This window comes from Cryptomeria japonica, chromosome 6 (assembly GCF_030272615.1).
Source record: "Cryptomeria japonica chromosome 6, Sugi_1.0, whole genome shotgun sequence".
Classification (NCBI taxonomy): Eukaryota; Viridiplantae; Streptophyta; class Pinopsida; order Cupressales; family Cupressaceae; genus Cryptomeria; species Cryptomeria japonica.
This window is the reverse complement of record NC_081410.1, coordinates 199,482,492-199,497,109: the sequence shown is the minus strand read 5'-3', so window position 1 is coordinate 199,497,109 and position 14,618 is coordinate 199,482,492.

Here is a 14,618-nt window from a genome sequence, read left to right as displayed (position 1 = left end):
ATTATATATTATATACTATATATTATATATTATATATTATATATTATAATATTTTATTTTATTTTTGGTCGGTAATTTTTATATTGTATTAATTTAGAAATAAAGCCTTACAAATATCAATAAGGAGCTAAGATTTTGAAAATCTTCATAATATCTATCTGTCAAGATAATCATGTCTTAACACCCCCCAACCTACCTCTCTATCCTGTCACCCTCATAGCTATAGACATATTTATGAACAGAGAAAAACATTCAAAAATCTACATTAGTCAACTATTACATATCAAAAAAATACAACAAAACTTAATCAATCTGCTATTGATATCTCCTTGTCTTTGTTCTGAGGAGATTGAACCTTATCACTTGTGTTAGAGGTACCTGCCCCTACTTGTTGCTTCGGAGGGAAGCCAATCCATAGAGTTCACCTCATTTTCTTGTTTGATTCCCTTGGCCCTCCTCTCTTACGATGTGATGTAGATTCTTCTAGCGCCTGAGGTGAACGTTCTCTATGTGGTCCCCACTTTTGCAACTCCATCGAAGATATTGAGCCTCCACACTCTTCAAAAAATCTTTTACCCTCATCATACCAATCTACACTAACACCCTACAAACTTCCTTATTGCAATTTGTGTTTCAAATGAGGAAGGAGCACAATGGAGAAATGAATTCGCTCAATTGAAGCCACACACCTCTAGGGCATACAAAACCTTTCTTTTTGTGTGCCATAGCCACTAAACTTACAAAACCTCCTCACCATTCTTCTCTAATATAATTTTCAACCAACCACCTAACATTTCCCTTTGTCTCTAGTTTGAAACACCATGTGACAAAAATAGATGCAATGTCTACATTGCATATGTATTTAAATGGAGTGTTTAGGTATTCATCACCAAAGACAATCTTGACCCGAGTCGGGAAGTATTTTATTTTGAACTTAAAGATGTTGGATAGTCGCTCTTCTGAAATCACTCCCCAGAATTCCACCATCAGCTTCGATACGGTTAGAGAAAAGTTTGCGTCCATCCTGCTCTGTTGGGAGTGTTGGCAACAAGGCAAACAAATGAGAGGGGGGTGAATCAGTTGTTTCAAAAACTTTAGTTAACTCAAACACAACTTTTTATCTGATAATTAGCAATGAAAGCATAAATCAACACCATATCAATAACACACATAACACCAATATTTTTGACGTGGAAAACCCGGTTAAGGGAAAAACCACAATGGGAGCCTACCCACAATATGATGATACCTTATTAGAAGTATATGAAATATTACAATGGGGAGTGCACATGCATTTAGGCACACTGCCTAGAGCTCACTGCTCAAAAACAACAAAGGGCTATAACTGAGGGAAGGCTCATTGCCTTACAAACAAATTTGGATTACGTCTGAAAGATCATGAACTAATAAAATAGCATCTCCTCATGCTTGGTTACGGTTCCAGTTAAGCACATAACTCATATTCTTCTCCTTCGCACTTCTTCACACTTCTTCTCTGATACCGAATGATTAATACATTATTCACACACATAGATACCTCTGTCACATGAGTATTACATTTATTTATACATATCATCAACCCATATTTCAAGGTCAGCTCAACGCACGTCACAAATTACAAAGATATAACCATATACACTACAACATTACATGCAAACCAAAACAATGTCGGCTAAGACATAGTATGGACCTAAATCAACATCTCTAACAAGAAACACCTCCAAGAATTATGCCTCGAACATCCGCAACACGCTACAATCATCATGTCAGCCAAGAACATGAAGAACATCACCAGATCAAGGAAAATCATCAATAGCGCGTACAACGATCAATTTGGACCATCAACACAGATAGGACACGATCTATAAACATCCACAAGCATCATCAATTAGCATAGCAACAACCGCACCAACACCACTTACTAGAATCTTCATCGTCATTATACCAAACTTCAAGAACACTAATTAAATTGACTGTCAAACTGAAAGATTCACTTGCGGACCTCCAAATCACAAACCATCTTAATTGAGGACACGCCAAAATATCCCAAACACTTTTTCAAATCCGCAAATCAAGATATTGCAACACAGAGCAATGCAAAGCAAAATCTAGAACACTAATCAATACCAAACAACTGAAAAAACAACCGCAATACCGGATCTCATAACTCGATCAAATCTCCATGCGGGCCACTAAAACTTTAGTTGAATCAACTAGAGATACTTATCTCAAAACCCTTTAATCCGCAACAACTCATCTGCAACACACTGGACAAACAAACTCAAGATTAAGTGAGTTAATCTGACTACAACAATGGAACATAGAGAAATATGTTGACATTAATGACAACAACACATTCTAGAACACTTATCAACAATATCCAGCAGGGAGAATCTCTTGCCCGCAAGTGCACCAGTTTCTTTTGAAGCTAATGGAAAAAATCTTTCAATACCATCTTATTATGGACACTAAGTCCATTGTACCTATTTCCAACCTAGAAAATCAATGCCAAACGTATGAGCGTTTATTTCCAACTCGACTTTCACCAAAAAATATATATGATTGAGGTCCGTTAATTGGACATGACATCTTGAAGCGCACTGCATTAGAGATGGCCATCAACATTTCACCTCCATCTGCCATTTTGTACCTTTCCCAAGAAGTGTGCCACCCAAGCTTCTTGGTAGATGAAACTCCTCATGTTGACATGTATATCAGCATATTTGATCAAGATATGCTTTCTCACATAAGCCATCCACCACCTTCGATGCATTAAAGACAAATTATTTTCCTTTCTACTTGGTTAAGCTCATGGAAAACGTTTGTAAACTCTTCAAATCAAAAATCCATCCCTCTACCAGATTTGAAATCAAAACCTTTCTATCACCCGACCATTGAGGCCAAATAGAAGAATTTGTGTTTTTCCTTCTTGGAGACCGAAAGCGAAGTTGACACATTCATCTGCTTCTTGATTGCCCTCTCTTTTGATATGAGATACTTTGAAATTTTGAAAGGAATAGAGTAGTCGCCTAATGCTTTGGATTCCATGATCTATTTTTTAGTTATCTACACTGCCTTTTGATATTGAATGGATAATAATCTGGGAGTCTCCCTCCAAGTGAAGGTTGGCCACTTTCAATTTTTTAGCCAATTTTACTACTAAGAGCACAGCCTTGGCTTTTGCCATGTTATTTGTGTTCCTGCCAATGTTTTGCATACCCTTAGCTAATATACAACCCTTCTCATCTTGTGCAATACAACCCACACTTGCAGGTCTAGGGTTGCCACGAGTTCCACCATCAAAGTTTATCTTAATCCAATTTGATTCTGGAGGAGATTGGGAGATTGTCTTTCCATTTGGAAGTGAAGGATAAACCCTTGAAGGCCCATTAACAGGCTTAAATTTGGGGAGACGCCAATGTGCCTACATTCTACTATCAATTTGATTGTAGGGATGTTTTGCTATATTACTCTTTGAGGATGCCGAGCTATCCAATTCTAAAATAGAACATTCAATTCTTCTCCAAATGCGATTTACATTTTCTTCTACTCCTTGGAATATGTGTTTGTTATGCTCTTTCCAAATTTCCCATATGAGTGCAGAGGGCGCTACTTGCCATATACTGGAATGCACTAATTTTTATCCCTTCTATCTCCAATTTTGAAACCAAGACAATAAGTCAATGGACAATGGAGTGCTCCATTCCAATCTACATTGTAAATTTGTTCAACATTTTCAAGTTATAGGGAAGTGTAGTAAAAGATGATCAGCAGTTTCCACTTTCTCTTTGCACATGACACATTTAAATGGGCCCCTGAAAATCAGTTTAGTCAATCGGTCCCCTATTAGAATTGTTCCCTTCAATGCAAGCCAGGAAAAAGAACTTGTCTTGGGAAGACAGTTTCCATTCCAACAAAGATGTGCCAACTAATGTTCAATCTCTATAGCTAATGCAAGGAGATTGTAGCCTATTTTGACTAAATATTTACCACTTTTGGAGCCACACCAAAATAATTTATCTTCTTTCTCTGAAAGAGAGATGGGCCTTTTCCTAAACAATTCTCTCAAATGACCTTCCTATGCATTTGATAGATTCAGTGACCCAGAATCTTTCCATCTCCATCTCAAGATGCCCTGATACTCTTCCTTGTACAAAAAGTCCACCACTTTTTCTCCCCAAGCTTTCATTGTTATGTTTCTAATTTTTGTCCAAGATATGTCTTCATCCAAATTAGGATGGCCCTCCCATGAATCTGTCCAAAATTTATCTCTACTACCATTCCCAAGTTGCCAGGAGAGATACTTAACAATGACTTTTCTACAATCCAGAAGAAAGTTCCAGATTGTCGAACCTTTACAAGGGTTTCTTGTGGTCAAAACTCTTTCCGCATTTTGATTGTCAAGATATTTGTGAGATAAGATGTGCACCCACTTTTGATTTGGATGCATGTACATATTCCAAATCAACTTTGCTCCCATTGCCTCATTGATTAAATTCCAATTTCTAATGCTTACACCACCTAAACCTTTGGGTCTTCACATCTTGTCCCAGGCCGATAGAGGTATTTTTTCCCTCTCATTTCTCTCATTCCAAAAAAACTTTCTCATACCTCTTTCAATGGCCTTGATAATTTTTGTTGGTATTTTCAGACATGAAATTGAATACAAAAGGATAGTAGATATGATTGACTTTATCATAATAATATTCCCGCTGAAAACAGCCATTTACTTTTCCAGCCTTCCATGCGACTTAGACAGCTCTCCATGAGTTTGTTCCACAGGCTCGTTTTGTTAGCACTTGAGAATAAAGGGAATCCCAAAAATTTCCCCGAAAGTCTTCCCATTCTTATGCCTAAGACCCTTGCAATATCCCTTTGAGTGTCATGCGTTGTATTGAAGCAAAAGAGTTTTGATTTCTGCCAATTAATTTTCTACCCCAAAATTCTGCAATATTTATCTAAAGTGGATCGAATAATTCTTGCCTCCCTAAGAGAGGCCTCCCCAAAAAGGAGGGTGTCATCTACAAATTGAGTATGGGTAGAAACTTCCATAGCTTGGGAAATTTTGATTCCTTTCCATCTTCCTTCAGCACTACATCTGTAAATCATCCTTCCAAGGGCCTCAACCATGATGTTGAAAAGGAATGGGGAAAGAGGGTCTCCCTGTCTGAGTCCCCTGGAAGAGAAGAAAAAACCTTGAGGGCTACCATTGACCAATACTAAAAATCCTAGGGAGTAGATACACAACTCTTGATCCATTCAATCCATTGGGGATAAAATCCAAAGAGCTTGAGAACCTTGAGCAGAAAGTTTTTGTTCACATGATCATAAGCCTTATTGATATCTAACCTGACAAGCATGTTTTTTACCTTGTCCCTTCTAATAGTGTGTATCATGTCATGTGCCACTATGATTCCTTCCACAATGGACCTGATCGGTGCAAAACCACTTTGTTCTTCAAAAATGATATAAGGAAGAATAGATTTTGATCTGTTGGTCATGACTTTGGTGATGATCTTGTAGGTGGTTTTGCAGAGAGAAATGGGTCCTAGGTCATCAAAGGAATGAACTCCTTCCTTTTTTGGAATAAGAGATATTAAATTATTATTTGAAGTTTTAGAGAAATACCTCTTTTGTCTAAATTCCTTAATCATTTTCAGTATATCATTATTGTTGAGATCCCAAAATTGTTGAAAAAAGGATGGGGGAAATTCATCAAGGCCTAGGGCTTTGTCTCCCTCCATAGAAAATAATATCATTTTGATTTCCTCCGTGGAGACTGTTTCCTTTAGTCTATTGTTTTGATCCTGTATCACCACACTTGGAATAAAATCAATCTCCATCTATTATTTTTCCCTACCCATGGTTGAATCCTCTAATAGCACGTTCTTAAAATATGAAATGGCTTCATTATTAGAGTTTTATGCCTCAAATAGCACCAATCCTCGATTGTTTCTAATAGAGTTGATCTTATTCAATCTTCTTCTAGCTTTTGCACATGTATGAAAAAAATTGTGTTACAATCCCCCTCTTTGAGCCAACATTCTCGAGACTTCTGCCTCAAAAATACTTCTTCTCTTACTAAAAGCTTCGATAGTTGATGATGGATGATATCTCTTTCTAGTACTTTGTGTTTGTCATCCCATATTTGATGATCTTTTCATCTAACTGTGTTTATTCTGCCTCAACTTTGTTTCTTTATGCAAAGATGTTTCCAAAGTGAACCCTATTCCATTATTTAAGTTTTCCTTTAGTGTATTGCAATTTCTTGGCTACCACCATTGCCTTTGTATCTCTGCCAGTTAGGACCTCATTCCACCATTTACTAATGAGTTCCTGCAGATTTGTATCCCTTGGCCATATTTTTTCAAATTTAAAAGGACACCTCAACAGTGCAGAATATCTTTTAATAATTAGGGAGATTGGGAAGTGATCTGAACCTGAAATGGGCAATATTGAGGCTTCCCAAATCTTTTGGTTGTTATTCCAGATCTCTAATAATGGGAAATGATCAATTCTTTGAGCTATATTGTTGCTTCCTATTTGTTATTTGTCCAAGTGTACTTACTATTTCTGGTAGCTGAGTCTATGAGATCATTTTTGTTGATGAAGTTTTGGAAGTCAAACTGGATTCTACTAATCCCCTCCACACCTCCATATTTCTCAAAAGGAAGGCAAATGGCATTGAAATCGCCACCTAAAATAGCTACATTGTTAGAGATTTGGGACCATACCTCTACTTTATCTCTTGCAGATGTTGGACCATATACATTTATCAAGACAAACTCAATGTTCTCAGCCAAGGCATTTATTCTGACTGCCAACCAGGACCTATATTGAATAACTAGCTCTCCTCTAACTAGTTGGGCCTTCCAAAGGATCCCAAGGCCCCCTAAATCTCCTTCAGCCTCCATGAAAGATCCTTTCCAAATCTGCCATTTTTTCATAAATAATTTTATCTCCTCCTTTTTAAGTTTTGTTTCTTGGAGTAGTACTATCTCTGAAGATGCCTGATCAATTCCTCTTTTGACCAGGTGTTTCTTGTCAGGGGCATTACAGCCCTTGACATTCCATGAGAGGATTTCCATGGCCATCTAGGAAGGGTTGTTCCCACATCCCTTCCCAGATCTTAATTTTCTTTGGCCTTTCGCACTGCCAGCCAAGGCCAAGAGTTCACTTTTATATTTCTTCTCTCTTCTCTTACGCTCTCCTCCCTTTGGGTTGAACAAGGCATTCTCTATTTGTTCAATTTTTCTTGTCTTAGTGATGTCTTCTTCAACCTCTAAATTAAAAGGATCATCATCCTCATTCTCTAAATAGTCAGTATTGCCAAAACTTAGTCTCCTTGGAGATACCCTGCACATACTACCATTTAATTTGATCTTTGGCAATTGGGCAAAGTTGCCATGCACGGGTAAAGTCTTTTCTAATTCAGCCTCAGATTTGTTGCATTTGAGGGGTAATTTTCTTTGATAGACTTTATTCCTATAGGTCAGAGAAGCTATCCCACAAGGATTCTCAAAGTGATGTTGCTTAATCTTTGGGGTCATACCTATCATAGACCCGTCAATCTGCAAACCCATGTGATTGTTTTGTTCAAGCCTCTGAAGTGTTGAGAGAGTGCTCATTTAACCACAGGCAATGACTCGGATTTGTTTCCTTCCCAACCATAGACGATATACTGCTATTGTCTCCCCCAAGCACTACTTATGTATTGACCTACTTATCTTGCTATGTGAACTACTCTTATTATTATACGATCTGTGCTTGATATTATTTCAATTCATTGATTTCCAAGTGAATGTAATAACCCTTCATGTACACCCGCCTTGAATGAGGAGACATGTCTTTTACATGAAGGTCGGATTACACTGTTTTTAACAAATATTAATTACCCTTCATATTTAATATATATGAAGTGCTCCATCAAGGTTGGCTCTATAAATGAGTAAAGTTGTAAGGTTACTCACTCATTTAATCTTGCCAAGTCGGCCCAAAAGGAGACCAAATTCAGCTATAACATCAACACTCCCTCTTAGCTAGGGAGGAATCCTTCTTTATATCTACGTCAAGGAATGACATTCACCATGGCTACTCCCAGAGGGTAGAACAGAGTTCATCACAAAGGCACTCAATGTGATGACATCCATCATGGCTACTCCCATGTATGGAAATGAATATGTACACAAGTACCCATCATAAAGTCACTCAATATGATGTTGTCATCTCATCGTGACATTCACCATGGCTACTCCCAAAGGTTGAATAAACACAAGTGCTAAGTCATGGAGTCTCTCAACATGACATCCATAATGGCTACTCCCAAAGGGTGGATCCACCATGGCTACTCCCGAAAGGTGGAACAAGGGCTTTCACCTCAAACTTCTCTCTCACAAAGAAGAATGCATTAACAAGGGCTTGCACCTCAAACTTCTCCCTCATAGAGAAGAATGCATTAACAAGGTCTTGCACCTCAAAATTCTCCCTCATAGAGAAGAATGCATTAACAAGGGCTTGCACGTCAAACTTCTCTCTAAGAGAAAAGAATGCATTATAGTATATCTCATGAAATACCTAATGTTGAGACTCTCTCTCAAAAAGGGCTTCATTCTCCACAACTCCAAGCTTGTCTCGAAAATGCACAAACTTCACTTTGGCAAGAGGCTTGGTGAGAATATCAGTCGTCCAATCATTAGTGCTAATGTACCTCAACTGAATAGCATTCCTTTGTACCATATCTCTAATATAGTGATATTTGATCTCCACATGCTTTGTTTTGTCATAAAACATAGGATTGATAGAAACCTTCACGTAGCTTTGGTTATCACAATGAATAATTGTAGGCTCCAATGATTATACAAACAATCCTACAAGGAGCTTCCGAAGCCACACTGCTTCACGAGTTGCCACACATGTTGCAATGTATTATGCCTTTGCGGTGCTCAGTGCCACTAAAGAATGCTTCCTGCTACACCAAGAAATTATAGCAGATCCCAAACTGAAGCAACAACTAGAGGCGCTCTTTCGATCAATAACATTCCCTACCCAATCAGAATTAGATTAGCCTTACAGATTTAGATCCACACTGGAAGAATACTTCAAGCCATATCCAACTGTACTACGCAAGTATCTCAAGATATGCTTGGCTGCAACTAGATGTATCTAAATTGGTTCACACATGAATTGACTAAGTGCGCTCACTGCATAACAAATACCCGGTCTTGTGTTAACTAGATACATCAAGGATCCAATTAACTATCTGCACATAGTAGGATCCACAAGATTTGAACTAGTTGTGGACTCACTCAACTTCTTCAAGTTAGTTTCCATTGATGTAGACATAGACTTGCAATCCAACATCCCAAATCTCTTCAAGATGTCAATGGTGTATTTTCCTTGACTCAATATGATCTCATTAGGCCTTTGCCACACTTCCAAACCTAGAAGGAAATGCATAAGTCCTAGGTCCTTCATCTCAAATTATGAAGTCAACCTTCTTGTATCTAAAGATGAGATGTTCATCTCTAGTAAGAAATAAGTCATCAACATAGAGAAACAAGATTAAGGTTTCACCATTGACTAGCATGCACGAGGAGCCTGCTTAAGACCATATAATAATGTGACTCCCTCTGAAGCTTCAACCTCTTGACCCCCTTGTCCAAGGTTGCCTCTAATGGTTTGTTAGACTCCCTCTGAATGTTAATTCCTCCTCTATGAAGAAACTGATCACAATGACAGACTGAATAGGTTCTTCCTCTTTGAGAGATGTCTCCAGTTATGTGCCACCAAGTTGTGTCTCCATTCTTCAGCCTGCAAGACTTCCTCACAAGATGTATCTTGAATGTGATTTCTCATCAACCTTTTGATCCTTGATCTATCTTATCTTTTTATTGTTGGTACCCATTGAGTTAGTCTTGTAGTTGAGTCTCATCTTCTCATCCACACGGATAGCCCTAACTGCTAGTTAACCCTTTGCCACATAATTATCCTGACAGAGTATTCAAATGCAGATCGATATACTCAGTCATTGAGAGAAGGCAATTATACAATGATCAGGCCAAGCCTTTTTGGGCTCTAGCTGACATTTTCTAGAAAGTACAGTAACCATTCGCCACTCTCTATGAGCATAATACACTTTCAACTTGATGTAATAAGAACTGGATGATGCACAATGGAATAAAGTCGACCATTCATGAAGAGCAATCTGATCAACACAATTAAGAGTGAATCTTTTAAAATGAGCAATGACTATAATCCTTCACAACCTTTGCAATACAGATCACAATTATATTTGCCAACTGAGATACATTAATATACTACCCTGCAACGAACCCTCCCGGATCTCATCAAAATCATGTGGCCAATTTCTAAATATGACTACCAAAGATTAAGAACTCGACCGAACAGCAAGAAATAGTCTGACTTCATCCAAGCAATTTAAATGTTGGCCAAGGAGGATATACTCTGGTTGCGAAAATGATGATCCCTTCAACCTTACAAAGGATTTGAAAGCCTACAGTGTTAGGCCTCTTAATCTTCACACAATAAGTTACAGCAAATACCAAATGAGGAATGATAATGGCAATAATGAATGTCTCAACCCACCGACCAAGGATTCCAAGATGGGTCAAAAAAATGATACACCAAGGGCTGGATCTAAGAAATTCAAGGGCACACATACCAAGCAAGAATCACTACCTCTGATTGAGCAATAAAAAAATAGATCACGGTCTGCAAGAAAAAAAAATGCAAATGTTGTTCAAGTGTGGGCCAAGAGATATGCCTCTGAACTACTGTCGATCCTTTACTGTATGCGCCTTCACACTCCTCCGCTTGTGCAAATGGATACAATATTGTCCACAAGTGAAATTCTCCCTCACCCGCTCGATGATTGGAGATCTGGAAGTAAACTAACAAAAAGATCATGGATATTCCATAATATAATGAAGAGATCACTGGTTAATATACAGGCCGGTGGATGCAGAGATACAATGCACAAAGAATTGAATATGAGGAACCATAAACAATGGACCTTCGCAAGAAATATTCTAGTAGATCACCTTCACGAACCAGTCAATCAGCTTGCAAATATGAAATCGTTGATGAAACTTGTTTGTAACAATAAACTCGATTAGATCCGATCATATTACCAATGAATCCTTTGTCCATCAACACCAATCACGAATATGAACAATGGTCATTGTTGTTTTTTTTGTGACCTTTATCTTATTTCCTACAAACACAAAAATTCTAAAGTCTCTCTTGTTCAAAAAACTCGGCCTTCAGAAGTCCTGTGCTTCAGGAAGTATTCAATTTCCTGCTATAAAGAGTTAGAGACTTTGTAAAGATAGTGGCACTGCCATTCTAGGCATCTGAGATTGCCAATTTTAGTCCACTGCGTTCATAGGTAAAGAAGAAAAATGTCTCAGATAGTCTGCGAAGTGTATGTGAAAAAATATCTCAAATTCACTTCAATAAAGATTGCACAGAGTCTTCAAATTCAATGGCTAGAACTCCTTCTTGTTAATTTTATTTATCTCCAACCAGGATCTGAAAACCCTCTCTGATACCATGTTGAGAGAGTGCTCATTTAACCACAGGCAATGACTCGGATCTGTTGCCTTCCCAACCATAGATGATATACTGCTATCGTCTCCCCCGAGCACTACTTATGTATTGACCTGCTTATCTTGATATGCGAACTACTCTTAATATTATACGATTTGTGTTTGATATTATTCCAATTCATGGATTTCCAAGTGAATGTGATAACCCTTCATGTATACCCGCCTTGAATGAGGAGACATGTCTTTTACATGAAGGTCAACTTATATTGTTTTTAACAAATATTAATTACCCTTCATATTTAATATATATGAAGTGTTCCATCAAGGTCGACTCTATAAATGAGTAAAGACATAAGGCTACTCACTCATTTAATCTTGCCAAGTCGGCCCAGAAGGAGATCGAATGTAGCTATAACATCAACATAAATATCTCTATCCGGGAGCAAGTTGATTTCAATTTTGGCTGAGTTGTGCATTACTACTCCCTCTAGATTTTCTTCAACAGGACAATCCCTATGATTCTCTATTTTCATCTTTGATGCATATGTTGGGTTACTTTTTTGGAGACCCATATCCTCAACTACCTTTTCTCCAACCAAGGTTTTAGCTTCTAAGGTTCTTGGATTGTCATTACATGTCGGCTACGAGGCTTGGTTTTCCATTTTTCTACTCAAGCCGCCTATTTCTACTTTGTCTCCCAGCTTCTGCTTTCCTTTCCTGATTTTTAAACATTCATTTGAGGTATGTATTGTCTGCTTACACACTTTTTAGTTGTCAATAATGGTCTCCACCTCTATTTTTTGAACCCATACCCCCTCATTTGTAATAAGCTCTAACTCATGAGGGAGAGGGGTTATGGGGCACCACATGATGCATATCCTTGTGTATTCACTTGAATCCAGTGTTTCCACAACTTCATCAGACTTTATATATCTTCCCAATGTATTCCCTATTTGTTGCAAGGTTTCTTCTTCCTAGTATTCTTGAGGCAGGTTATAGAGTCTTATCCATATTGGGACTTCCTCAGTACTGGCTTTGAGGGGATTGAAGTTTGGTTCCCAGATTTTTATGTAAACACCTATACCTCCCATCATATATGGGCCTCCCTACAGAATCTCCTCCTTATGTTTAGCATCTCTACAGAGTACCAAAAAAAATCCATTTGGCAGAGATTTTATGATGCATTCTAGTCCCCAAACTTCCTCGCACCATTTCCTTACTTTAGGTAGGATCGGCTAGTCACTAGCCCATTTAATGAAGATGCCTTTCTCCCACAATTGTTGAACTGCTTCTCCCCAACCTACATCTTCCACGTGTAGTGATATTCGTCTCTCTGAAGAGGGTTGAATATTTTTGTATCACCTCCATTTTTTGTGTGTGGTCTCTTTCGGCTTCCAAAACTTTTTGGCTATTTTGCTAAAGCTATTTGCATGACCCGATATTATCCTTACCTAACCCCATCGATTAGGCGGTGACCAATTCCTCTTTTGGGTTTTCGGTCGCATTCTCCTATACTTTGGAACCCCAGGTCAAATATTTTGTTCCTCCCAAGCCTTCTTTGGTGGACGCCATGGGAGAGAATGGCATTTCTGCAATCCTCACCCTCTCCCCTAAAAATTTAACCATTTGGATCTTTGGCTCTCCATACCGCTCATCTACTCTATCTTAATTCTTATCTTGATGAACTGTGGAAGAATTTATATATTATATTATTATAATATATTATAATTTATTATAATATATTATAATTATTAATATTATATTTTTTATTTTTTTAAAATAGTATATGAAACGGATATCCTTTACTAACGGATATCCATTTAGGTTTGGGTTTTACCATGGTAGCATGTACTTTTCTCCAACCCAAGTAAAAAGTCAAAGCTGATTTTCACATTTTTGGGAAAAGGAAAAACACATTTTTTTCACATCGCCACTTTTTGGACCCCTTTGATCTTGCACATACCCAACATTGTAACATTATCGTATTTATATTGTGAGTTTGATTCTCACCATGGTTTTTCCCTACTTGGGTTTTCCACATAAATTTGATGTTCATGTGTTTGTTGTGCTTTATGCTTTCATGATTTATTTCTGTTGTGATTATATGCTTGTGGTTTAAAGTTTGAAGATCAAGAATTAAGTACTTTTGAGGTCTTGACCGATTCACCCCCCCTCTCATTCCTATGATGTGTTCAACAATTATGCACTTATCACATTATGAACAACTAAACTAGGGGAAGCATACCAATAACCATTATAGCTAACTTCACACACCCACAAAATCTAAACAATGCATCAGATTTTGACCCTTTTTTTAATTGTCTCTGCATGCAACTTAATTTCTTATAGCTATGGTTCTGGCTTCTAGGTAGTAACGATGCACATCGTGGGATCCATTATGCGTGCAAGGGTAAAAAAGTACACATTTCAAATACCTGTTTAAACATGCCCCAATAATTGTGCACTTAAAATTGTCAATACTTATGCACAAATGCCCTAGTAGTCGTGCGCTATGGGTGCCAATAATGGTGTAGAAATGGCCCAATTATGATCCAAAAATAAGTGGGTGGCTATTAGTACATGTGAAATTTATTAATGGGCTTTTAGTTTGTTTTTTTTGTTTTTATTTTTTTTGTTTTGTTTCGGTTAAGTTAGTAATTGAGGTGTTGGTTGTACAAGGAGTAATCAGTTATTGGAACATGGGCAGCAACTGGTACTCTTGCCCTACTTGATTTTCATTCTTATAAAATCTTTTTAAAACATCTTATAAATCTTTTCTATAATTAGATCACCCATTTATTTGTTGATTGTAATCATATGTCACCTCTTAAGATATAAGACAATTCACCTTTCACTACTTGATTAAATTAGTTTATACCAATGATCTCATTGAAAACTATAGTATGATTAACTCTCAATTTATAAATATATTAAAAATAAATTGTTTTTGCTTTTTCTACACATTTAACTAAACATGGACTTTTCCATTTAGCTAAACATAGACTTTTCCAAGGCTTATTTAAATAAATAGGAAGCTGCCACCCTTAAACA